This window comes from Meles meles, chromosome 3 (assembly GCF_922984935.1).
Source record: "Meles meles chromosome 3, mMelMel3.1 paternal haplotype, whole genome shotgun sequence".
NCBI classification, from domain to species: domain Eukaryota; kingdom Metazoa; phylum Chordata; class Mammalia; order Carnivora; family Mustelidae; genus Meles; species Meles meles.
In genome coordinates this window covers 25,476,806-25,503,183 of record NC_060068.1, presented here as the reverse complement: position 1 = coordinate 25,503,183, position 26,378 = coordinate 25,476,806, and the positions used below count along the sequence as shown (strand labels likewise).

Here is a 26,378-nt window from a genome sequence, read left to right as displayed (position 1 = left end):
GGCCCGTGTTCACATGTTTAACAAGATGGTAGCAAACAAATAAACAGTTCATAACTGGCTATCACATCAGGAATTAGTGCAGAAGAGAGAGGAAAACATCCCTCTTAAGTCTTCCTTTGAAAGAATATTTGTATACCTTAAAAGATAATGCATGAGGGTCCAGTTTTCAGTTAGTCTGAAGCAAGGTTCTCACTGAGATTCTCACCTTTGGCACATGGAGTAGTCTTGGCATATCCCCAGCTACTGAGAGCCAGTAATTCAAAGTAAACTGCTTGGACAATTACAGTGGTTTTAGAGACAACCAAAGTTAGGGCAACGTTGAATAATAAGATTCACCTTCTACATGAGGCCATTCCTCATAAGACTACCGAAAAGGGCTGCTTTATCTAGTACACAGAAACAAGCACAGATATTAAACAAAAATGAGAAACAATATAAAAGAATAGGTTCCCCCAAAAAGATTTTGAAAACCTCAGAAAATACCTTAATGAAATGGAGATAACTAATTAACCTGATAAGGGAGTTCATAAAGTTTCTCAGAGGCCAGATGAACAATCCCTTTGATTCAATGAAATGGAAAATTTGATTCAAGACAAAGTGAGAATGTCAATAAAGAGATAGAGAATATGAAGAAGTACCAAACAGAAATCATAAAGTTGAAGAATAGAATAACTGCACTGAAAGAATACAATAAAGTGTTTCAAGAGCAGTCTAGATGAAGCAGAAGAAAAGAGTAATGAGTTTGAAAACATGGCAGTGGAACTCATTCAATCAGAGCAGAAAGAGAAACAAAAAAGATTAAGAAAGAGTTAAAACAGCTTAAAGGATTTATGGAACAACATGAATTAAGCCAACATTTACTTTATAGGATTCCCAAAAGGAAAAGAGAAAGACAAGATGGGCAGAAAACTTATTTCAAGAAATAATATCTTAAACTTCCCAATGTGAGAAGGAAACTGACATCCAGATCCAGGAAGTTCAGAGTTCTAAATAAGATAAACCCAAAATGGCTCTCACAAAGACATTGTGCTTAAATTGCCAAGAGTGCTTAAATTGCCAAGAGTTATAGGGCAAGAATCTTAAAAACAGTAAGAGAATAATAATTTGGAGTAAGGAAACCCCCAAAAGACTATAGGTTGATTTTTTAGCAGAAACTTGACATGCCCCTAAAGAGTAGCATAATATATTCAAAGTGCAAGGAAAAAAAGAAAAATTTCCAACAAAAAATACTATATCCAGAAATGTTGTCCTTCATATCACAGCCAGTGCGACAAATCAACCAGGAATGTGAGGGTAAGAGGATGGTGAAAAGAAGAAGTCCAGAGACAGAGATGGTGGCAGGAGGGACACTGAGGATGATGTTCAACAGTGCCGAGTTTATTAGGGGCATTATGGCCATATATATAGTAGTTCTGCAATAAGAGAAGCAATACATCCGTGTCTAGTTAAACAACCACAAATTCCCGTAATCAGTTCCCCTAATCCATCTTGTAAATGACTACACACAGACTTCACGACTCCAAAAGGCTGGAGCTAAGACATTGTATCAATATTGATTCAAGAACTAACAGCAATCCCGAGAGTAATTTACAAGCTTGTACTGGGACAGCAAGGACCAGTTAAGGATTTATACCCCTGTCCAAATTGTGTTCAAAGCTAACTGCATGTGGGAAGTCACACAGGCGAGCGCACAACACAGAGCACAGACCCTTTCTCAGTGCAACTCAACTCCATTATCTTCTGTCTTTAATCAGCCAGTTAGACAATAGAGGAGACACAAGTCAGGGCCTGGTTTGGTTCTCCTCTCGAGCCTTATCGCGGCCTCCCACACCTTCAGAATTGAAGGAGATATAAAAAGTATCTTCAAGCGAAAGTGGAAAAAAATTATCACCACTAGACTGGCCTTACAATAAATTATATACAGACTATTTAAGCTGAAAGAAGGATGACAATTTGTAACAAAAGAAAAAAAATGGAAATGGAAATGTCACTAGGAAAGGTTACTATATAGAAAAAATAGTGAATTAATCACTTGTAAGTCTAGTATGAAGTCTAAATGAAAAATGTAGCAAGAATAACTAGAACTACATACTTTGTCGAGAAATATGCAAGGTAAAAAGATGTAAAGGGTAACATCAAAAACCAAAAAAATATGGAGGAATAAAGCAAATATGGAGATTCAGAATGTATTCAAATTTATGTTGTTATTAACTTCTGTAGTCTGTTATACATACAAGTTGTTACAGGTACAAATTGTAACATCAAAGCAAAATCCTAAAAGATAGAAAGGACTCTAAGTATACCACTAAATAAAAATATCAAACCACAAAGAGAGAGCAGAAGAATAAAACGAGTTAGAAACTACAAAACATCCAGAAAACAATTAACAAAAAGGCAGTAAGTATAGGCTTATTAGTGATTATTTAAATGTAAATGGAGTAAATTGGACTTTAGAAAGACAAACAGTGGCTAAATGGGATAAAAAAAATGCTGTTTATAAGAGCCTTAGAGTGGAAGATACTCCATACAAATGGAAAACAAATGAAAGCTGGGAAATTATAGCAGACAAACAGATTTTGGAAACAAGGACTATAAAAACAGATTTGGGGGTGCCTGGGTGGCTCAGTGGATTAAGCCGCTGCCTTCGGCTCAGGTCATGATCTCAGGGTCCTGGGATCGAGCCCCGCATCAGGATCTCTGCTCCGCGGGGAGCCTGCTTCCTCCTCTCTCTCTGCCTGCCTCTCTGCCTACTTGTGATCTCTCTCTCTCTGTCAAATAATTAAATAAAATCTTAAAAAAAAAAAAACAGATTTGCCTCTCCGCCAGTGCCTGAACTACAGTCTGCCCTGCCTTTGGGCTCTCTTAGCAGCCCCACCAGGGGTGGTCCCCGACTTCGCCTCTCCCTTCTCTCCTTGCTGAGCTACTTCCTCCTGGAGCTAGTGATGAAGTTCTAGAATATAGGTGAGGTTCGGTTGGGTGAGGTCCAAAGCTGATGACCAAGAAAGAATACTTGAGACATCTTTGGTGCAAAATGGTGGTTTATTAAAGCAGGGGGACAGGACCCCTGGGCAGGATGAGCTGCTGCCCCAGGTTGTAACAGGTAGCAGGTTGTGTACCATGGGGGTGGGGAAAGTAAGGAAAAGGGAAGTTTCAATAGAACTTTCATATGCTAAAGAGGACCTTCAAGATACTGGATTCCAGAGGCCTTTCCAATACCAAGGTCCTTTTGCCCTCTAGCAGGGTATTAACATTAAGATGGGTGAGAGATTCCTAAAGAATGTCACATGTGTCCCACCCAGGAGTGGCAGGGTGGGCGGGGGTGGGGGGGGTTTCAAGGTGTCAGTTTTTCGTGGTTCTCAGCCAGCTTTCTGTCTCCTCATCACTAGGACTGTCATCTCTGTCCCGCAGCACAGTGGGAGCCGCTTGTCTGGGTGGCTGCCTGGTGTCCCTGGCCTTTTCCACCCATGGTTATTTCGGGGCCCTCCCGATGGTGGCCATGGCCCTGCCACCTGGACCCTGAATCCTGGACCTCTGGGCTGCCTGACACCCTTTACCTCTCTCACTTCCCAGGGTGAGATGGTCCCGGCCTGACCTCACAGTCTCGCGCCCCTGCAGCTCTGTCCAGCTGTAGTCTAGCTCCGGTGGGAGGCATCCCTTGGGCAGTGCAAAAGAAGCAGAGAAAGAAGAGGTTGCGGGCCAGCATGGCTGAGCAATTGCCCAGCCGCTTCCATCAGTACCATGGGCACCGGCCGATCCTGGAGTGTGGGCAGAGCCCCTCAACGGCTTAGCACAGCACAGGAAGTCCCACACCAGCTGGCCAATTTAGCCCTTGCTCTAGTCCTGCAGCTGCAAATTGAGGAAGTGAGCCCTTTCCCTGGGCAGCTGCTGCCCACCGCGCCCAGCCAACCCTCGTTCAGAAGAGAGGTTTTACATTGAAAAATGAGAAAATTGCCATTCCCTATGTCCAGTTTGTTCGTGGTATACACTTGTGTGGACAACCAAAGATAAGCAGACAGAAAAGCAAATATAACTTACCACTAACCAAAATCATTATTCAAAAAGAAATGAAAATAACTTTTGGCAGGATTCTGCTTCATCTGACAATTCCAGAAGCAGGAAAAAAAGAAAGCCTTTTAAAAATACTGAGAACATTAAAAATACACATTTGAAGAAATCAGCATTTCTAACTGAAGTGAACCAAAAGGAAAATTATGCTGGAGCAAAATTTAGTGATCAGCCTTCTCCTAGTGTTCTTCCAAAGGCTCCCAGTCACTGGATGGGAAACACTATTGGAAATTCCAACCAAAATAGGGAGTTGATGGCCGTACACCTAAAAATGCTCCTAAAGGGGTGCCTGGGTGGCTCAGTGGGTTAAAGCCTCTGCCTTTGGCTCAGATCACGATCTCAGGGTCCTGGGATCTAGCCCCCTATGGGGCTCTCTGCTCAGCAGGGGGACTGCTTACCCCCCTCTCTCTCTGCCTGCCTCTCTGCCTACTTGTGATCTCTGTTTTTCAAATAAATAAAAAAAAAATCTTTAAAAAATGCTCCTAAAAGTGCACACTTAGATCTCAGATCACAGTATGTCTTGTAAAACAGTTTTTTCAAAATCTCTGGACTCTTGAAAATTGGTACAGAAATGGAAATTTGCCTTATAACATACAAGTGCAAAAGATGAGTTTAAAAAATTGTAAACAAGTTGTATTATATTTTATATTTTGTAAATACTGTATACCATGTATATGGGTATATTGTTCATACTTGAGAGTGTAAAGTTTTACAGGTGAGATAAACACGACACCAGGCGAAGTGGGCACAAGGCAAGATTTATTAAAGGCACTCTTGGTGAAGTTTCAGGGCTCAGGAGAAGGGGAGCCAGGAAAGTTGCACCGGGAGGAGGTGGGCACCCTTGAGACTCTGGAAAGCAGAGTGGGGGAAGTCATGCTGGGAGGGAGTTGGTGGGGGTCTTTTACCTGTTTCCTGCATAGGTATTGGGTTACCTATGGAGATGTGACCTGGGCATACATCCTTTTGGCGGGAGAGTCAAGGGTTAAGGAAAGGGGGATGGGGGGAGGCTGGAAGACCCAACAGTCATTTCTATTGTTCTTCCTGCACTCCCAGAGCCCACCAACCCAACAGAGAGATATATTATAGTTTTGTTATGAAAGTATGGATTTTGTCCTACCAATTGGTAAGTGTTTTGTATATATACAATGAAGAAATTTTAAGTGTGCCAAGGTACATGGAAGATTGATTTATTTGCACAAGGTACTGAGTTTTGTTTTTGTTTTTGGTTTTTAAGAAACAGCTATCTAATTGATGTGGGGAATAGAGGCAGAAGAAAAGTTATTAAATTTCCTTACTAGAGCCCACTGAGAAGTCCTTGAAACAGGCAGAGTGACATTCCTTTAGGGACTCACCTGCCTCTACCTTAATACTTTGCTAAGGGTAAAAGGCAATGCTAGCCTGACTGCCCTGAGTGACATTCCTTTAGGGACTCACCTGCCTCCACCTTAATACTTTGCTAAGGGCAAAAGGCAATCCTAGCCCTACCGCCCTTCACCCCCAACCAGGATCCTGTAAGTCTACTTTAACATATGAAAATTCCTTTGGAAACTTCCTTTATCTCTAAACCCTCCAAGGTACATGCTGGTAATCATCCCCAAGCATATGGTCCACCGATATATATCTGAAGGGTCTCATGACTAAAGTTTTATTAGACAGTACTAAATGGAATTTTCCCAACAACAGCTAGCCCCTCAAAGTTCTGGAAAACTTGCTTCCAAAATTCCTTAGAGATCTATGCTATTCCTAACCCCCTCCCAACTTGCAAGTATATAATGGATCACTTCTCACAAACCTGGGGTGGCAGCAGCAGCAGCAGCAGCTCTCTCTGCCCATGGGTCCTGTCCCTGTGTTTTAATAAACCACCATTTTGTACCAAAGATGTCTCAAGAATTCTTTCCTGGTCATGGGCTCTGGACCTAACTCTACCGAACCTCACTTATATTCTAAAACTTCACCATAATCTCAAGATGAAGATCTAAATGTGAAAAGTTTACTAATATACTACTGAATTTTAAATCTGTGGCACAATCATTGTAAACATGGGGTTTGTCTGTGTTTCTCTAAATTGATTTCTGCCTTCTAATCTGTAATTACTGGAAAACTAGTTCCATTTTTACCAAACTTAATTTCTGGTTTTGGTTTATCCATTCAAATTTAAAAGAACCTCTAATTTTAATGACAACAAAATTGGTTGTAACCAAATTTTTAAATAATAATATAATAATTTGCTCCCTTTAAAAAAAACAGATAAAGAAGGATATTGTATAATGTTAAACAGGTCAATCCAACAAGAAGATACAAGATATATATATATATATTTATATATATATCTCAAACATAGGAAGTCTTAAATATAGAAAGCAAATCTTTACAGACCTAAAAAAAGAAATAGATAGCAATACAGTACTAGTAGGAGACTTCAATACCATACTTGCATTAATGAATAGATGTTCCAGAGAGAAAAATCAATAAAGACACATGGGAGGGAAGGAGCTTGGGAAGATGGCAGATGATTTCTCCTGGTCTTATGTTCACAATGAGCTATCATCCACATCCAAGTCAATAAGCCAGAAAGTGACTCAAAGACTGGCTGAACAAAACCCCTTCTCTAAATAAATGAAGCTGCCTCTGAAAAGCAAGGAAGGTCAGAAAGGCAGAGGAAGCTGCATGCATGCAGAGGGCAAAGAAAACATCCCTTGCACCAGACAGCCCACACAAAGAAGACTGATCCCCATAATATTTGGCTTTAAAAACTAGAGGGGCTGAATTCCATGAGTTCATAAAACCAGTGGGACTTGGAACCTGGAGCATTAAAAATAACTTGACTTAGCACTGGGCCACCAGGAGGGTCAGTGATAGCTGGGTCACTGCCCTTAAAGAGATAGTAGCCTCCCCAAAGAGAAAACATAAAAGTGACAGTTTACAAAACATCAAGGGTAAACAGGAAATGGATCTGTTATACTGATTTTAGAGATGTTGGAGGAATTTTTTGAAAATGAGGGAGCTGGAAGACTCCATTTTCCTTCATTGTCGACAACACAAACACGGAGACGCCTTCTAGAGATGAGACTGTACAGACACTTACTACAGACCTGCTAGAAGTGTTTCACACCCATGAATTCTCCTGAGGACTTGCCCACTCCAAACCTGCTAGCCTGGGACATGGGTTCAGTACAAATTTTGTTAAAACTGTGTGTGCACACCACTCAGATGCTAGATCTATAGCTGTCCCTCTGTGCTGTGCACATCTGCTGTGCAGGGCTCAGGTGTGTGTCCCCAGCCATCACTGCACAATCCCCACACCTTCTAGGTACACAGCTGCTGGTGTATGCCATGCCCAGCTGACCTGCCAGACAAACCCACTGCATAGAGCTCAGTCATGGGCCATCAAACAATGTCGTGCAATAGGTGCAACAATGCCCAGCCATCATTTTATGCTCTGCCAAGCTTCATGCCCTCATCTATCCCAATACACAGCCCCCAGCTGGCACAGAGATTCAGGGTATCCTGCATAGGACTAGTAACACCATGCAAATTTTGTTAATACCACTGCCCTGCATCCAGCTTCCACAGCAGTCTTGCCTTGTCTGCCTCCTCCAGAGAACAAAAATATCCCACAACAAGCAAAAAGTCAGTGCAAAAAAACCACACTGAAAGTAAAAGAGAATCAAACAAAATAGCACAACATTCACAGCACTTGTACGATACTCTCCAAAAGTGTCGGGTTCTGTCAAAGAGGGGAAACTGTACTGCAGGGCAATCCAGTACCTCTTCTTCATAAAATCACTGAATTCAGGAAAATAAGACAAAGCTCACTTTCTTTTTTGTTTTCTTTTCCAAATTTTTGTTTAAATTTTGTTTAAATTCTAGTCAATTAACATATAAGTAGCAGTTAACATACAAGTCAGTTAACATACAAATAGAATTTAGAAATACTTCACTTACATATAACACCCAGTGTTCAACACAAGGGCCCTCCTTAATAGCCATTCCCCACTTAACCCATCCCCCACCTGACTGCCTTCCATCAACCCTCAGTTTGGTCACTATAGTTAACAGAATGTTTCTTGGCTTACTTTCTTCTCCGCCCCCCCCTTTCCTTATGTTCATCTGTTTTATTTCTTAAATTCCACATTATGAGTAGATTTTATGGTATTATTCTTTCTCTGACGATTTTTTCACTTATTTCACTTATTTATTTTATTTTTTAAGATTTTATTTATTTATTTGACAGACAGATCACAAGTAGGCAGAGAGGAATACAGAGAGAGGAAAGGAAGCAGGCTCCCTGCTGCACAGAGAGCCCAATGTGGGGCTCGATCCCAGAACCCTGAGACCATGACCTGAGCTGAAGGCAGAGGCTTTAACACACTGAGCTACCCAGGCAGCCCTCACTTATTTATTTTAATATCCACTAGCTCTATCTACATCCTCACAAATGACAAGATTTCATTCTTTTCGATGGCTGAAATTATATATATATATGTATACATATATATACGTATATATGTATATACATATAATTATATGTACGTATATGAATATAATTATGTATATATATATATGTGTAGGTATGTATACACACACATATACTCAGAAGAGGTGGTGTACACCATACTACACCACACATTATTTATCCATTCATCAGTCAAAGAACATGTGACCCCTTTCCATATTTGACAAAACATAGCATCCATTCTTGATAAAAACGTCAACAAAGCAGGGATAGAGGGAACAGAACTCAACATCACAAAGGCCATATATGGAAGACCCACGGGTAATAAGATCCTCAATGCGGAAAAACAGAACTTTTCCTCTATGGTCAGGAACAAGACCACTTTTTTTTTATAATTTTATTTATTTTTTTATTTTTTTATTTATTTTTATATGTTTATTTACAGCATAACAGTGTTCATTGTTTTGGCATCACAGCCAGTGCTCCATGCAGTATGTGCCCTCCCTATTACCCACCACCTGGTTCCTCAACCTCCCACACCCCCGCCCCTTCAAAACCCTCTGGTTGTTTTTCAGAGTCCATAGTCTCTCGTGGTTCATCTCCCTTTCCAGTTTCCCTCAACTCCCTCTCCTCTCCATCTCCCCATGCCCAACGTGTTCTTTGTTATGCTACACAAATAAGTGAGACCATATGATACTTGACTCTCTCTCCTTCACTTATTTCGCTCAGCATAATCTCTTCCAGTCCCGTCCATGTTGCTACAAAAGCTGGGTATTCATCTTTTCTGATGGAGGCATAATACTCCATCGTGTATATGGACCATATCTTCCTTATCCATTCATCCATTGAAGGGCATCTTGGTTCTTTCCACAGTTTGGCGACCGTGGCCATTGCTGCAATAAACATTGGGGTACAGATGGCTTTTCTTTCACTACATCTGTATCTTTGGGGTAAATACCCAACAGTGCAATTGCAGATCATAGGGAAACTCTATTCTTAATTTCCTGAGGAATCTCCATACTGTTCTCCAAAGTGGTTGCACCAACTTGCATTCCCATCAAGAGTGGAAGAGGGTTCCCCTTTCTCCACATCCTCTCCAACACATGTTGTTTCCTGTTTTGCTAATTTTGGCCATTCTGACTGGTGTCAGGTGGTATCTCAATGTAGTTTTAATTTGAATCTCCCTGATGGCAAGTGATGATGAACATTTTTTCATGTGTCTGATCGCCATTTGTATGTCTTCATGGGAGAAGTGTCTGTTCATATCTTCTGCCCATTTTTTGATATGATTATCTGTTTTGTGTGTGTTGAGTTTGAGGAGTTCTTTATAGATCCTGGATATCAACCTTTTGTCTGTACTGTCATTTACAAATATCTTCTCCCATTCCGTGGGTTGCCTCTTTGTTTTGTTGACTGTTTCTTTTGCTGTGCAGAAGCTTTTGATCTTCATGAAGTCCCAAAAGTTAATTCTCACTTTTGTTTCCTTGGCCTTTGGAGACATATCTTGAAAAAAGTTGATGTGGCTTATATCGAAGAGGTTACTGCCTATGGTCTCCTCTAGGATTCTGATGGATTCCTGTCTCACATTGAGGTCTTTTATCCATTTCGAGTTTGTCTTTGTGTATGGTGTAAGAGAATGATCGAGTTTCATTCTTCTACATATCGCTGTCCAGTTTTCCCAGCACCATTGATTGAAGAGACTGTCTTTTTTCCACTGTATATTTTTTCCTGTTTTGTCGAAGGTTATATAACGATAGAGTTGAGGGTCCATATCTGGGCTCTCTACTCTGTTCCACTGGTCAATGTGTCTGTTTTTATGCCAGTACCACGCTGTCTTGGTGATCACAGCTTTGTAGTAAAGCTTGAAATCGGGTAACGCGATGCCGCCAGTTTTGTTTTTGTTTTTCAACATTTCCTTAGCAATTCGGGGTCTCTTCTGATTCCATACAAATTTTAGGATTATCTGCTCCAGCTCTTTAAAAAATACCAGTGGAATTTTGATTGGAATGGCGATAAAAGTAAAGATTGCTCTAGGCAGTATAGACATTTTAACAATGTTATTTCTTCCAATCCAAGAGCATGGAACGGTCTTCCATCTTTTTGTGTCTTCTTCAATTTCTTTCATGAGTGTTCTGTAGTTCCTCGAGTACAGGCCCTTTACCTCTTTGGTTAGGTTTATTCCTAGGTATCTTAAGGTTCTTGGTGCTATAATAAATGGAATCGATTCTCTAATTTCCCTTTCTGTATTTTCCTTGTTAGTGTATAAGAAAGCCACTGATTTCTGTCCATTGACTTTGTATCCTGCCATGTTTCTGAATTGCTGTATGAGTTCTAGTAGTTTGGGGGTGGAGTCTTTGTGGTTTTCCATATAAAGACCCATGTCATCTGCGAAGAGAGAGAGTTTGACTTTTTCCTTGCCAATTTGGATACCTCTTATTTCTCTTTGTTTTCTGATTGCCATTGCTAGGACTTCTAATACTGTGTTGAACAAAAGTGGTGAGAGTGCGCATTCTTTTTTTTTTTTATGTTTATTATTAGCTGTTTTTTTTTTTCATTTTATTTATTTTTTCAGTGTAACAGTATTCATTCTTTTTGCACAACACCCAGTGCTCCATGCAAAACGTGCCCTCCCCATTACCCACCACCTGTTCCCCCAACCTCCCACCCCTGACCCTTCAAAACCCTCAGGTTGCCCATTCTTGTGGTGTTCCTGATCTCAATGGGAACGCTGCCAGCTTTTTCCCATTGAGGATGATATTTGCTGTGGGTCTTTCATAGATAGACGTTATGAAGTTCAGGAATGTTCCCCCTATCCCTATACTTTGAAGCATTTTCATCAGGAACGGATGCTGGATTTTGTCAAATGCTTTTTTGCATCAATTGAGAGGACCATGTGGTTCTTCTCTCTGCTCGTATTGATTTGTTCTATCACATTGATTGATTTGCGAATGTTGAACCATCCTTGTAACCCAGGGATGAATCCCACCTGGTCATGGTGGATAATCTTTTGAATGTGCTGCTGGATCCTGTTTGCTAGGATCTTGTTGAGAATCTTTGCACCTATATTCATCAGTGATATTGGTCTGAAATTCTCCTTTTTGGTAGGGTCTTTGCCTGGTTTGGGGATCAGCGTAATGCTGGCTTCACAAAAAGAGTCTGGAAATTTTCTTTCTGCTTCAATTTTTTGGAACAAATTCAGGAGAATTGGTGTTATTTCTTCTTTTAAAGTTTGGTAGAATTCCCCAGGGAATCCATCAGGTCCTGGGCTGTTGTTTTTTTGGGAGGTTTTTGATCACTGCTTCAATCTCATTACGAGATATCAGTCTATTCAGGTTGCCAATTGCTTCCTGGTTCAATTTTGGGAGTTTATAGTTTTCCAGGAATGCATCCATTTCATCTAGGTTGCTTAGCTTATTGGCATAGAACTGTTGCTAATAATTTCTGATAATTGTTTCTATTTAGTTCGTGTTAGTTGTGATCACTCCCTTTTCATTCATAATTTTATTAATTTGGGCTTTCTCTCTTTTCTTTTGGATTAGTGTGGCCAATGGTTTATCGATCTTATTGATTCTTTCAAAAAACCAGCTTCTAGTTTCATTGATACGTTCTACTGTATCTCTGGTGTCTACCTCATTGATCTCTGCTCTAATCTTGATTATTTCCCTTCTTGTGTGTGCAGTTGGTTTGATTTGTTGTTGATTCTCCAGCCTTTAAGGTGTAGAGAGAGCTGGTGTAATCTGGATTTTTCCATTTTTGTGAGGGAGGCTTCGATGGCTATGTATTTCCCCCTTAGAACCGACTTTGCTATATCCCATAGGTTTTGGACCAAAGTGTCTTCATTCTCATTGGTTTCCATGAATTGTTTAAGTTCATCTTTGATCTCCTGGTTGATCCAAGCATTCTTAAGCAAGGTGGTCTTTAGTTTCCAGGTGTTTGAGTTCCTTCTGAACTTTTCCTTGTGATTGAGTTCCAGTTTCAAAGCATTGTGATCTGAGAATATGTAGGGAATAATGTCAGTCCTTTGGTATCGGTTGAGTCCTACTTTGTGACCCAGTATTTGGTCTATTCTGGAGAAGGTTCCATGTGCACTTGAGAAGAATGAGTATTCTGTTGGTTTAGGGTGGAATGTTCTGTATATGTCTATGAGGTCCATCTGGTCCAATGTTTCATTCAATGCTGTTATTTCATTATTAATTTTCTGCTTCGATGATCTGTCATTTTCTGAGAGAGGCGTATTAAGATCTCCTACTATTATTGTATTCATATCAATATGACTCTTTATCTTGATTAATAGTTTTCTTATGTAATTGGGTGCTCCCATATTGGGGGCATAGATATTTATAATTGTTAGATCATCTTGGTGGATAGTCCCTTTAAGAATGATGTAGTGTCCTTCTGTATCTCTGACTACAGTCTTTAGTTTAAAATCTAATTTTTCTGATATGAGAATCACTACCCTGGCCTTCTTTTGAGGCCCTTTGGCATGAAAGATATTTCTCCATCCCTTCACTTTCAGTCTGGGTGTATCCTTAGGTTCAAAATGGGTCTCTTGTAGACAACATAGGCATGGGTCTTGTCGTTTTATCCAATCTGCAACCCTGTGTTGTTTTATAGGCACATTTAGGCCATTCACATTGAGAGTGATTATTGAGAGATAGGTTTTTATTGACATCGTGTTAACTTTGAAGTCTTTCTGTCTGTAGATTGTTTCTATATTTCTGTTCAATGATATTCTTACGATTTTTTCTTTTTTATTGGACCCCCTTAATATTTCCTGCAGTGTCAGATTGGTGGTTGCATAGTGTTTTAAGCCTTGCCCACCTTGGAAACTCTTTATCTCTCCATCCATTTTAAATATCAGTCTTGCTGGATAGAGTATTCTTGGTTGCATGTTCTTCTCATTTAGTACTCTGAATATATTTTGCCAGCCCTTCCTGGCTTGCCAGGTCTCTGTGGAAATTTCTGACGTTATTCTAATGGGCTTTCCTCTGTATGTAAGGACCTTCTTTGTCCTAGCTGCTTTTAAGAGGGTCTGTCGTGAAACATAATTCCTCATTTTAACTATAAGGAGTCATGAGGACTTTTGAGAATATAAAATCTTGGGAGAAAATCTCTCTGCCTCTAGTACATGAATGCTGTTTCCACTGGTGAGATTGGGAAAATTTTCATAGACAACTTCTTCCAGTATATCTTCTAGACTTCTTTCTTTTTCCTCCCCTTCAGGGATTCCAATAATTCTGATGTTGGAATGTTTCATGGCATCATTTATTTCCCTGATTCTGTTTCCGTGGCTTCTGAGCTGTTTGTTCCAGGCTTCCTCCTGTTCCTTTCTCTCTATCTGTTTGTCCTCCAGATCACTAATTCTGTCTTCTGTCTCAGCTACCCTAGGTTTTAGAGAATTTAGATTAGATTGGAACTCATTGAGAGCATTTTGAACATCATCCCTGGTGGCTTTCAGTTCTGCCCTAACATTGTGAACATCATCCCTGGTGGTTTTCAGTTCTGCCCTAATCAATTCCGTTTGGTCATCCATGGCTTTCTCCAACTTAGCTATTGTCTGGATAATTGTTAGTCTGAATTCCTTTTCCGACATATTGTCTATGTCGATAGCCATTAGCTCTGTTGCAGAAGGCCCATCCTCTGTATTTTTCTTCTGTTGGGTATTCCTCCTCCTAGTCATTTTGGTGAGAGATGACTGAACAGATGCAGCTGGATTTATTGATAGTGGTGCCATTAAGGTGCACCCTGGAATGCTTCTGTGCAATCAGGGTTCCCCACCGAAATGAGAGAAAAAAGAAAAGAAAAAGAAATAGAGAAGAAGAAAGAAAAAAAAGGAAAAGAAAAAGGGAAAAAAGAGAGAGAGAAAGAGACTGGGAAAAAAATGGAAGATAAAAGAGAAGTCTCAGCGCAAATGGGCCCGAAGGTAAGATTTATGAAATATAAAAACAAAAACAGACAAACAAAAAGACTGATAAAAGTATATGACAAGAGAAAAAAATATATATATAAGCAAAAAAAGGGAAGAACCTCATCAGAAAGCACCCCAATTATAAGATTTATATTCTATCAGGACAAACAAATTCACAGAAACACTGGCAGAAGGAAAAATTGGGAGAGTGGTTATAAATTCTCAGGGGGGCAACGAAGGTTATTTTGATTCTTCCTGGATGTATCTTGATGTTTTTGTTAAGGGACTCAACTTTCCTAAGTTACAGGGGGATTAGAAACTGGTTTGCCAATAAGGGTAGCATTGATTGGGGAAAGGGGGTTACCTTGAAGTTTAACTCTATATGTATAGTAGAAAATAAAAATTAAAAAAGAAAAAACTAGACTAAACTAAGTTAAAATTTAAAAAGAATTATAAAATAGAAAAGCAAAAGAAAAACACGGGTGTATGTATCAAAAAGTTCAGGTTAGGGGCGCCTGGGTGGCTCAGTGGATTAAGCTGCTGCCTTCGGCTCAGGTCATGATCTCAGGGTCCTGGGATCGAGCCCCAAATCAGGCTCTCTGCCTCCACAGGGACCCTGCTTCCTCCTCTCTCTCTCTGCCTGCCTCTCTGCCTACTTGTGATCTCTCTGTGTCAAATAAATAAGTAAAATCTTTAAAAAAAAAAAAAAAAAAAAAAAAAAAAAAAAAAAAAGTTCAGGTTAGCAGGTTATTAATGAATTTGATGTACTGGACGTCTCAGTGTGATGGCAAATAGGTTAAAAATTATCTTTATGTATTAAGAAAAAAAAGAACCAGAATATTGGTAAAGAGTTAAAAATAAAAGTTATATTTATGAAGTAGTGGTCGTTGTTCTCTTCTAGTCTTTTTTTTTTTTTTTTTTTTTTCTTCCTTCCTGGTTGGTTTTCTGGGGGAGCGGATTGCCACGTGGGTTTTCAGACAATGATGTTCCTGAGTTAGGTCCTCCTGCTCCTCTCAAAGGGATGGGCTCTGAGGAAACTGTTTTTTTCAGGCTTTTGTTCTCTGGGGGTTTTTATGTTCTTTCCTCTGTTTTCTCTCGCCTTGACAGCTTTTGATGGTTTTTGGAGTTTTAGAGGAAAGCAAACTGCACCCTGACCTCCCTTTCAGAGAGAAGCCTCAGAATGCTCTGCAGAGCTGCTGGCTGAGTAGGTTCTGAGTCATGGTCCCTGGGGATGCAGGAGCTCCTCATTGTACCCAATACCAGGCCAGTGGCGGCTGTCTATGCAGCTCCAGACTGCCAGAGAGGTTCCAAGCAGAGATTGCACACTGAGATTTTCCTGCTGTCCCGGGCTGGGAATATCTGGTTTTTCTGGATGCCAGAGCTCCAGGCTAGCACCTATGAGCACCTCTCCTGAGGGAGGGTGTGGGACGCGCACATTTCAGGATTGCCGTTTGGCCAGGCTCCCAGCCCCTCATGGGAGCCAGCCCCCACTCGTTCTCAGGCGTGCTGGGCGCTTAGGTGCACTGGAGGTTCAGGGACCAAGACCTGATTTCTCTGCCACACTCTCTCTGGCTCAGTGCCAGGGAGGCTCTCCTGGTTCCGGGGACTTAAGTCCCTGACCCTAACCGCCCAGGTTCCCACTATTACCCCCCGTGATCCTTTGCTGTTTGTTTTTTGAGTGCTTTCAACCAGACTCCAAGTTAATGCTGGTCCCCAGACACAGAGTACTCTTGTATTGGGGTATTACTTTCCAATCAGTCAACTCTGGTTGCTCCCTCACCCTTTTGTTTATCTTCGGATATCAGTCCGATGTTCCCACTCTGCTTTACCTGTCACTGGCGTCTTCTGCTCCTGTAGAGATCCAGACGTGTATAATTCTGATCTCAGGCTGATTTCATGGGTGGTCGGAGTTCTTTGGTAGGTAATCAGCTCACTTTAGGGTACAGGTTGAAATGGCGCCTCCTCCTACTTCCCTGCTATCTTGACTCCCCCAGGGATGTCCACTTTTACCACTGTTATTTAACAGTGGAAACTCTAGCTTCAGCTATCAGGCAACAAAAGGAAATAAAAGACATCCTAACTGGCAAAAAAGAAGTCAAACTTTCAGTCAAAACCTGAAAGTCTCCATCAAAAAATTAGTAGAACTAACACATGAATTCAGCAGAGTATAAATATAAAATCAACCCTGACTTTCTGCCTGCGGAAACACACAAAGGCAGAAATTTAAGCAGACAGTGAAATTTACCCCAAATGATAGAACAGAACTAGGCCACAGCCAGAAATCTAAGTGAAACAGATATAAGTAACATGTCTGGTAGAGAATTTAAAACAATGATCTTGAGGATACTCACTAGACTTGAGACAAGAGTAGAAGACATAAGTGACAATTAACACAAAGATTTCAATAACATGGCATATATAAAGTGCACAATAAATGATATAAGAAACCCACTTGATGGAATGATGCAAAGTATTGAATTAGTGATCTAGAAAACAGATTAATGGAAAATAAACAAGCTGAATAAAAGAGGGAGAAAAGAATTAAGCAGAATGAGAGTAGACTTAGGGAGCTCAGTGACTCAGATGTAATAACACTCGTATTCTAGGAATCCTAGAAGGAGAATAAAGAGCAGAACATTTATTTGAAGAAATAATAGCTGAAAACATCCCATATCTGGGGAAGGAAGCAGACATCCAGAACTAGAAGGTACAGAGAACTCCTGCCAAAATTAACAATACCAAACCAACACCAAGATATATTGTAATTAAATTTGTCAAATATATTGATGTAGGGAAAAAAATAAAACCTTAAAAGCAGCTAGAGTTGTGTAGTAGTTAAGATGGCAAAGTAGTAGGGGAACACTATGCTTGTCTTTTCCCTTTAACACAGCTAGATAATATCAAATCATTCTGAGAATCCCAAGAAGTTAATCTGAGAATTGAGAGAACAAACTGCACAATTAGAGAAATAAAAGAGGCCACATGATGGAAGGTAGAAGGTGCAGAGATGTGATTGGGGGGAGAAAAAAAAAATGAGTGCTGCAGAGGGGAAGGAACCTGGATCAGGGGATAAGAGAGAGAAACAGAGGGAGAGAGACTAACTTCCTGGGGATTGCACAAGAAAAACACTTTGCCAAAGCCATTGACAGGGAAAATAAGTAAAGCTGATTATTCCAAATTTTTATAAGTGGCAGAGCTCCAAGTACAAAGTTTAGAAGTCTGCATTGCTGGGGTGTGCCCTGGCAGGCACAGCAGTACTCCTATGGAGAAGGAGGACAGGGCCCAAGGAGAAGACAGTGTGGTCTGAGTCCTCTTCAGAGTGTGTGGGTAATTTTAACTAAGTGTGTTCAGGCCTGCTTGTTAAAAGAGGCTAGATCCCATTTCCACTAGAGCTGAAGTTGAGCCAGACTCTAGGTCAGTAGACTTGGTGCGTGTGTGTGTGTGTGTGTGTGTGTGTGTGTGTGTGTAGGGGATGGTGGTGGTTTCTGATGGTCTTCCGGAGAAGGGGCCTCCTGCTGTTCTGGCGCTCAGGCTGAGTTTCCCTAGTTAAAAAGCACTTGCAGAGTGAAGGGGGGTGGGGCTTGGTATAATCAGCTCAAGCCTCCATTATGAGCACTGTACTGGTCATTGAAGTCAGTCTGTACTGGCTAGCAGGGAACAAAAACTGTATTGGCCTGTTCTATCATCCCTGGAGAGGGGAATTTGCATCCACTGCTGTTCAGGAAGCCCTCAGGGAAGAGTGAACTATCTCCCCTTGTGTGTTCCAGGTATCCCTCAGATCCCTGCCTTCATCCTGTCTTCATCCAAGCCACCTAACCACCTGGTGGTGCTGTGTTCCTGTGTTTTATGTCATGTGTGCTGGCTATGCTTCAAAACTCTAAATTTTAGGGACCCAGCATGATGTGGACCTGCACTGATCCTCTGGGCAAGGTCTCTTCCTTCTCTGGTGGGTGCTAGTTTGTCTCAGAGTGGCAGCAGCACAAATGTTCAGGGGCTTGACGTTTATAGTAAAACACACCAAAAAGCCAGCAACCAGGCTAGTTGCCCGTAGCAGTGCCTCTGAGACTATGCTAATGAGTGGGATAGGTCAATGGCACTCACCAGCTTTTTTGTCCCCTGAGAGGCAGTGCCACCCCTCCTAAATGCCCTCCAAGAAGGGGAACTATTTCTCCCAAAGTGACCCAGACAGTTGCACAACTTCAGCTCTAGGGGAAATTTTGTCTACCCTCTTTTAACACACAGACCAAAACACACCTGGTTAAAATTCCCCCCCACACACACTAGACAAGTTCCATGCACTTCCCATTGTAGGTGAGGAAAACTCTGAAGAGGACTGACCTAGGGGCTAGAACACCCAAAACACAACAGCAGAGAACACAGAGCACATACCAGAAACACATTCTGATGCCAGACCTTTATCAGTATATGAAATCTTCGTAATATGGACATTATGCTCAAGAGTAGGAAATACAGACTCTCCTAACACACAGAAAACAGACATAGGCAAAATGCCAAGACAGAAGAATTCAGCGCAAATGAAAGAATAAGGAAGGGCACAGCCAGGGATCTAATTAAAATAGATAAAAGTAATATGCCTGAATAAGAATTAAAAGAACAGCCATAAGGTTACTAACTGGGCTTAAGAAAGGCAAAAAGACACCAAGGAATCACTTAGCGCAGACATAAAAAGAAATAAAAACTAATGAAGCTGAAATAAAAAGTGCTACAACCGAGATGTGAAAGTGATTGCATGTAATGACCACAAAGATGGAGGAAGAAGAAGAGGAATTAATGTGATACAGAAGATAAAATTATGGAAAACAATGAGGCTGAAAAGGAGAAGGTAAGAAAAATATTAGCTCATGAAAGTGGACTTAAGGAACTAAGCAACTCCATAATGCATAATAATATTCATACCATATAGTCCCAGAAGAAAAAGATAAGGAAAAGGTTTGGGTGAGCAAATTTTAGCTGAAAATTTTGCTAATGAGGAAGGAAAGAAACATCCAAATCCAGAGGCAGAGGAGACTCCCATCAAAATCAATGAAATCAGGCTAACACCAAGACATACTGTAGTAAAATTTGCAAAATACCAACATAAGAAAAATATCCTGAGACAGCAAGGGAAAAGAAATCCCTAAGTTACAAGGGAAGACACATCAGGTTATCCACAGATTTATCAAGAGAAACTTGGCAAGCCAGAGAGAGTGGCATGATATATACAATGTGCAGAATGGGGAAAATATGCGGTCAAGAATACTTAATCCAACAAGGCTGTCATTCAGAAAGAAGGAGATATAAAGAGTTTCCCAAACAAAAACTAAAGGAATTTATGGCCACTAAACAATCCCTACAGGAAATATTAAAGGGGACTCTTTGAGAGTGTGTGTGTGGTTGGGAGGGGGCGGTAGCCAAAAGCAACAAAGACTAGAAGGGATCAGGGGAAATCTCCAGAAACAATTAATTTACAGGTAATACAATGGCACTAGATTCATACTTACCAATAATCACTCTGAATATAAGTGGACCAAGTACTTCAATCAAAGACTTGTGTGCCAGAATGGACAAAAAACAAGACCCATCAATATGCTGGATATAAAAGACTCATTTATACCTAAAGTCACCTGCAGATTGAAAGTGAAGGGATGGACAAACATTTACCATGGTCATAGATGTCAAAAGAAAGAAGAGTAGCCATGCTTAGATCAGACAAATTAGATTTTAGACCAAAGACTGTAACAAGAGATGAAGAAGGACACTACGTCACAATAAAGGAGACAATCCAACAAGAAGATGTGAGAATTATAAATATTTATGTCCCAAACTTTGGAGCACCAAAATACACCAATCAACTAATAACAAACACAAAAAAATTCATTGCTAATAATACCATAATAGTGGGGGACTTTAACATCCTACTTACACCAATGGACAGATCATCTAAACAGAAAATCAATTAGAAAACAATGGCTTTGAGTGACACACTAGACCAGATGGAATTAACTGATACATTCAGAACATTTCATCCTAAAGCAGCAGGCTACACATTTTTTTCAAATATACATAGTGCATACTCCAGAGTTGATCACAAACTGAGTCATAAACTAGTCCTTAACAAATACAAAAAGATTTAGATCATAACATGCATATTTTAAGACCATAATACTATGAAACTAGAGTCAACCATAAGAAAAATTTTAGAAGGACTATAAGCACATGGAGGTTAAAGAGCATACTATTATTGAATGAATGATTTAACCAGGAAATTAAAGAAAAAAATAAAGAAATACATGGCAACAAATAAAAATGAAAATCCCACTGTCCAAAACATTTGGGATGCAGCAAAAGTGGTCCTAAGAGGGAATCAAATAGTAATACAGGACTCAAGAAGCAAGGAAAATCTAAAATAAACAGCCTAACCTTATACCTAAAGGAGAAAAGGAAAAGCAAATAAAACCTAAAGCCAGCAGAAGGGAAATACTAAAGATTAGAGCCAAAATAAATGTTATAGAGATGACAACAACAACAACAAGAAGACAGTAAATCAGATCAGTGGAACTATGAACTGATTCTTTGACAGAATTAATAAGAAAGGTAAATCCCTGCTAAACATATCAAAAAGTACCTAAATAAGTAAAATCATGAATGAAAAAGGAGAGATTACAACCAAAACCACAGAAATACAATTATTAGAGAGCATTATGGAAATTTTATGTCTGGAAGAAATGGATGAATTTCCAGAAACATATTAACTACCAAAACTGAAACAGGAAGAAATGGAAAATTTGAATGGAATAGCAAAGAAATTGAATCAGTAATCAAAACAATAAAAAGTTGGCTTCCCAGGGGAATTCTACCAAATATTTAAAGAAATGTTAATATCCTATTTTTAGCTTCTTGAGGAACCTCCATACTGTTCCAGAGTGTCTGTACCAGCTGGCATGTCCACCAACAATGTAAGAGGGTTCCCATTTCTCCACATCTTCATCAACATTTGCTGTTTCCTGGCCAAATTGGCTGCTGTGAGGTGGTATCTTAGTGTGGTTTTGATTTGTATTTCCCTGATGTCAAGTGCTATGGAGCATTTTTTTTTTTCATGTGTCTTTTGGCCATTTGTATGTCTTCTTTGCAGAAATGTCTGCTCATGTTTTCTGCCCATTTCTATACTGGGTTACTTATTTTTCAGGTGTTGAGTTTGAGAAGTTCTTTATAGATCTTAGATACCAGCCCTTTATCTATACTGTCATTTGCAAATATCTTCTCCCATTCCATAGGTTCCCTTTTAGTTTTGTTTACTGCTTCCTTTGCTGTGCAGAAGTTTTTATCTTGATGAATTCCCAATAGTTCATTTTTGCTTTTGTTTCCCTTGCCTTTGGAGATGTATCTAGTAAGAAGTTGCTGCACCTGAGGTCGAGGAGGTTGTTGCCTGTGTCCACTTCTAGAATTTTGATGGATGTCTGTCTCTCATTTAGATCTTTGATCCATTTTGAGATTATTTCTGTATATGGTGTAAAAGAATGGTCTTGTCTCATTCTTCTGCATGTGGCTGTCCAATTTTCTTAGGAACATGTATTGAAGAAACTGTCTTTTTTTCCATTGGATATTCTTTCCTGCTTTGTTGCAATGGAATATAACTCTTACCATGTGGATCGACATGGATGTAACTGGAGGGTATTATGCAGAGTGAAATAAGTCAATCAGAGAAAGACAATTATCATATGGTCTCATGAGTAGAATATAAGAAATAGCACAGAAGATCATAGGGGAAGGGAGGGAAAACTGAATGGGAAGTCAACAGAGAGGGAGAAAAACCATGAGAGACTCTTAAGTATAGGAAAAAACCGAGGGTTCCTGGAGGAGAGGTGGATTGGGGGATGGGGTAAATGGATGATGGACATTAAAGAGGGCACATGATGTGATGAGCAGGGGTGTCATATGAACTGATAAACTATGGAACTCTACTTCTCAAACTAATATGTTGGCTAATTGAATTTAAATTTTAAAAGTGAAATAAAGAAGAAAATAAGAGTTAATACCTATTCCTCTCAAGTGTTCTGAAAAATAAAAATGAAAGGAAAATTTCTAAATTCAATCTACAAGGCCAGCATTATCTTGATGCCAAAACCGAAGAGCCCAATAAAAAAAATTACAGGCCAATATCCCTGATGAACATGGATGCAAAATTCACAAGATACTAGCAAATCAAATCCAACAGTACATTAAAAGAATTATTTGGGGTCAAGTGGGGTTTATTACTGGGCTTTAGGGATGTTTAATATTCCACAAAGTACTTAACATGATACACCACATTAACAACAATAAAAAAGGATAAAAGCTAAATGATCCTCTCAATAGATGCAAAAAAAGTATTTGACAAAGTACAACATCCATTCTTCATAAAAATCCTCAACAAAGTAGAGATGGAACAAACCTCAACATCATAAAGACCATACATGAAAGACCCATGGCTAATGTCATCCTCAATGGGGAAAAACTGAGAAATTTCCTCTATGGTCAGGAGCAAGATAGGGATGTCCTCTGTCATCACTGTTATTTAACATAGTACCAAAGTCTTAGCCTCAGCATAGAAAACAAGAAATAAAAAGTACCCAAACCGGCAAGGAAGAAGTCAAGCTTTCACTATTTGTTGACAACATGATATATATATATATATACAAAACCCAAGAGACTCCATCAAAAATTGCTAGAACTTGGGGTGCCTGGGTGGCTCAGCTAGTTGTGTCTATCTTCTATTCAGCTCGTGATTCTGGGGTCCTGGAATCAAGCCCGACATCAGGCTCCCTCCTTGGCCCCTCTGTCTGCCACTGTCCCGTTCAGTCTCATTTACAATTGCACCAAAAACCATAAAGATACCTGATAATAAACCTAAGCAAAGATGTAAAAAAAATCTGTACTCTGAAAACTACAGAATGCTTATGAAAGAAATTGAAGATGACACAAAGAAAAGGGAAAACATTCCCTTTGATTGAAAAAAAAAACAAATATTGTTAAAATATCTATACTACCCAAAGCAATCTACACACTTAATGTTGTCCCTATCAAAATATGACCAGCATTTTTCACAGAGCTGGAACAATCCTGAAATTTGCATGGAACCACAAAATACCCCAAATAACCAAAGCAATCTTGGAAAAACAAAGCAAAGCTGGAGGCATCATGTTTCTGGACTTCAAGTTCTACTACAAAGCTACAGTGTTCAAGACACAGCTTGGGCACAAAAACAGGCACATAAAACAATGGAACAGAATGTAAAACCCAGAAAGGGACCCACAACTATAGGTCAACTAATCCTGGACAAAGCAGTAAAGAATATCAAATGGGAAACAGTCTCTTCAGCACATGGTTTTGGGAAAAATGGAAAGCAATATGCTGAAGAATGAAACTGGACCATTTTCTTATTCTATTCACAAAAATAAATTAAAAATGGATGAAAGACCTAAATGTAAGACAGTAAAACCAACAAAATCCTAGAGGAGAACACAGGTAGCCCTTTCTTTGACCTCATTTGTACCAGCTTCTTACTACACACTTTTCCAGAGTCAAAGGAAACAAAAGCAAAAATGAAGTATTTGGACTTTATCTAGATAAAAGGCTTCTATACAGTGAAGGAAACTATCAGTATAATTAAAGCCATCAGATAGGATGAATACCTATCATTTGCATTGAAATGGATGGAACAGGAGGGGATTATACTAAGTAAAATAAGTCAAACCAAGGGGGACAATTATCATATGTGAAGCATAGGGAATAATGCAGAGGACCATAGGGGAAGGGAGGGAAAACTGAATGGGAGGAAATCTGAGAGGGAGACAAACCAGGAGAGACTCTGGACTCTAGGAAACAAACTGGGGGTTACAGAATGGAGGTGGGAAGGAAGGATGAGGTAACAGGGTGATGAATATTAAGGAGGGCTCATGTTGTGATGAGCCCTGGGTGTTTCACTATATGTAGGCTAGTTGAACTTAATCATAAAAAAACTTTTAAAAAGAACACCATTAAAATAATATAATGTTGTTTGGAACATAATAGATGAATACTTATTGATCATCTTAATATAATAAAATATAAAATATGCTTCTAAATTACTGATTTGAAGGGGCATATGAACCTTGATAGTAGCATTATTGGCAATAGCCAAATGATGGAAGAAGCCTAAGTGTCCACCAACTGATGAATGGATAAAGAAGATGTGGTATATATACAGAATGGAATATTACTCAGAAATCAAAACTGATGTAATCCTGCCATTTGCAATGACATACATGGAGCTGGAGTGTATAGTGCTAAGCAAAATAAGTCAGTCAAAGACAAATATGATTTCAGTTATATGTGTAATTGAAGAAACAAAACAGATGAACAAAGGGGAAAGAAAAATAATGAGAGGGAGGCAAACCATAAGAGACTCTTAACTATAATGAGCAAACTGAGGGTTGATAGAGGGAGGTAGGATAAATGGGTGAAGGATATTAAGGATGATACTTGTGATGAGTATTGGGTGTTATATGTAAGTGATCAATCACTAAATTCTACTCCTGAAACTAACATTACACTATATTTTAACTAACTAAATTTTTAAAAGAACTTGAAATATTGATAAGAAAAATAAAGCATAAACATTAGATCACTTATGATAAATATTAAAATCATAGATCTGGGTCACCTGGGTGGCTCATTCAGCTAAGTGCCTGCATTTGGCTCATGTCATGATCCCAGGGTCCCAAGATTGAGCTCCACATAGGGCTCCCTGCTCAGTGGGGACTCTGCTTCTCCCTCTGTCTCTGCCCCTGCTTGTGCTCTCTCTGTCACTCTCTCAAATAAAAAAAATAAATAAATAAAATCTAATTTTTTCCACTTTACCTTTAATCTTTAACATTTTAATTATTATGTCATGGTTTGGATTTCCTTGAGTTTATGGTACTTGGAACTCACTGCACTTCCTAAATTTGTATGTCTCTTTCCTTTTCCAGGTTAAGGACATTTTCAGCTATTATTTATTCAAATCACTTTGGTACTCCTTTCTCTCTTCTTCTTCTGTGACCCCTATAATGTGAATGTTTGTTTACTTGATATCATCCAAATGTTTCTTGACCTAGTCTCATTTTTATTTTTAATTTTAATTTTTATTTATTTATTTATTTTTCATTTTGCTGTTCTGCTTGGGTGCTATTACCATGTCTTCCAGATCACTGACCTATTCTGCATCTTGATCTGCTGATGAATCCTTCTAGTGTATTTTTCATTTCAGTTATTGTGTTCAACTCTGTTTTTCTTATATTTTTTAATTTCTTCTTCAAAGTTCTCACTGAGTCCTTACAGTCTTCTTACCAGTCTAGGGAATGTCTTTATGATCATTTATAATCATACATCTTCACCTGGCATACTGTTCATCTCTATGTCACTTAGTTATATTTCTGAGGTTTTATCTTGTTCTTTCATTTGGAGCTACTATGACCATAGGCTGCTATGGTCTAGAAGCCTAGAGTTTGCTTCTATCTCCTCATTTTGCTTGCCTTTCTGTCTTTGTTTTTTTCATGAATTAGGTGGTATTGCTATTTCTTCTAGACTTGGAGAAAATAGGGTCTATAGTCACCCCCTGTTTAGACTGCCTGGGACTTTGGTTGGCTAAATGGAGCTGTGTCTGATATGAGCTGGGGTTCCTAGGGTTCCCAGGGTACTCTATGTCAGAGCTGCCATGGTAGGGTGGCCAGAGGTAAAGTGGGCATAGACCAGTGTGGTTGCTGGGCTCTCCATGCAGAATACAACCTATCAAAACAGCCAAAGCTTGTGCAGATGCAAGCTGGGGAACCCAAGGATCTGTACAGAGGGTACCTGGCAAGATAGCTGAAGGAAATGTGGGTGACAGCTGTAGTTCCTGGAATGTTCCATATAGGGAACATATGGAGATTCACTTGGCTGAAGCATGATGTG

General features: G+C 39.6%; 1 pseudogene; it reads left to right on the top strand.

The window, feature by feature from the left end:
* The first annotated feature begins 1,241 nt into the window (after positions 1-1,241).
* Positions 1,242-26,374, top strand: LOC123939172 (annotated as a pseudogene).
* The last annotated feature ends 4 nt before the right edge of the window (positions 26,375-26,378 follow it).